The 252-nt window shown below is 38.5% G+C and overlaps 1 protein-coding gene across 1 annotated transcript in view; it reads right to left on the bottom strand.

The window, feature by feature from the left end:
* The window catches only part of LOC103308064 (lysyl oxidase homolog 2), a 38,025-nt gene that overhangs the window by 20,137 nt on the left and 17,636 nt on the right, over nucleotides 1–252 (bottom strand). The window lies entirely within an intron of this gene.

The following is a 252-nucleotide window of genomic DNA, read 5'->3' as shown; positions in this document are numbered from 1 at the left end:
CCGACCTGACACGTATCCGATAAATATTGTTATGCGATTTGTAGATATTCTCCGAGTTTCCACGTACGTTGCGTTAGCGCTGCTTTTAAATAATTCACGTCGAATTCAGATTTTTATTCGGCACACGGATATCGGTATATTACAATATTATACCTTCCACGATCGTATCGTTAAGGTGGCGGCTAGTCTAGAATTCCGTGGAGATGTGAGAGAAAAAAATCATAGGTTACAAGCGTTAAAATAATAACGATA

This window comes from Acyrthosiphon pisum, chromosome A2, assembly GCF_005508785.2.
Source record: "Acyrthosiphon pisum isolate AL4f chromosome A2, pea_aphid_22Mar2018_4r6ur, whole genome shotgun sequence".
Classification (NCBI taxonomy): Eukaryota; Metazoa; Arthropoda; class Insecta; order Hemiptera; family Aphididae; genus Acyrthosiphon; species Acyrthosiphon pisum.
This window is presented reverse-complemented; position numbering and strand designations above follow the sequence as displayed.